A 1,143-nucleotide genomic window follows, 5' to 3' on the forward strand; every position below is an offset into this window, starting at 1 on the left:
TCCGAATATGTAACGTTCGAAGAGGTGTCCCACGGAGAAGGGTCAAACCTCTTTCGAACAGTTAGTGTCTCACTCGGAACTTATGTACAGAAAGGGGCGAGTAGAAATCCACACCGGTGCAGACATTCAGTGCATGCACTGGAGTTATAGGTGTGATAGTCAGGGCACACACATATGCAGGCAATCGAAAAGTCGCACACTCGTTCTGAAGAAAAATACTGTAACGGTGGTGTAAACAGGGGCATACATAGCGGACGCTACAACCTGTGGCTACCTTGGCGTGATGCTGACTGTGTAAGGGGAGCGCACCAGGTGCTATGTACAAATGGAATTACACGGAAGTTTGTATGCGACAATATGAATGTGCGGCGGGAAAATGTAAAGAAAATGCTAACTCGGAAGTAGAGACTGACGATTCCAGGGTTTGAAGGCGCGGAGGTTATTACATTCACGTTTAGGTGTTCCTTAACTTCGGAAGGGAGTCCCTTTTAGGGGAAGAAGACACCAAGAGGAAAACGTGTCTTTTTTATAATATATGCACAGTCAAAGCTAGTAGAAAGAAGTTGACAGCCAAAGGGGGGAACCATCGATGGAACAATATGCTGCTGCTGTGGAGGGATGATGCAGCAACTTCAGAACGGCATGTGAGAAGAGGACGAAAAATGGGACGAGTTACGGGTTTGAACTATACATAGGGGGGGGAGTTACACATTCATTAGCGGTAAGAATCTTCGGCATTAAAAAGGTACACGGGGGGTTGAGAAGTAACCGGTTTGTTCAGTCCCGCGTTTTTTTTTTTTTTTAAAATGAACTGCGTTAATGGGGATGCAATATACGGGCAATAGGTTCACACCATGTTCATGGTACATATCTACAACGTAAGTTCCGGTAAATCATCACTTGGTGTGTCGCGGAATCTACGTGTGTGCAAGTGCAACGTGACATGGGTGTTACCTCATGTGGCAGACATATACATAGGGGGAAAGAACTCAACTGCGGGAAAAGTTTCCCTCTTTTTAGTTGTTCTACATAATGAGAAGGTGGTTATCTATTACCCAGATTATGCGCACGCACGGGGAGAGAGTGCACACAAGTGGAAGGCAAACAAACTATTAAACAAACGGACGTGCGGGACGGGAATTC

Source organism: Plasmodium inui (assembly GCF_000524495.1).
Source record: "Plasmodium inui San Antonio 1 unplaced genomic scaffold supercont1.29, whole genome shotgun sequence".
Lineage (NCBI taxonomy): Eukaryota > Apicomplexa > Aconoidasida > Haemosporida > Plasmodiidae > Plasmodium > Plasmodium inui.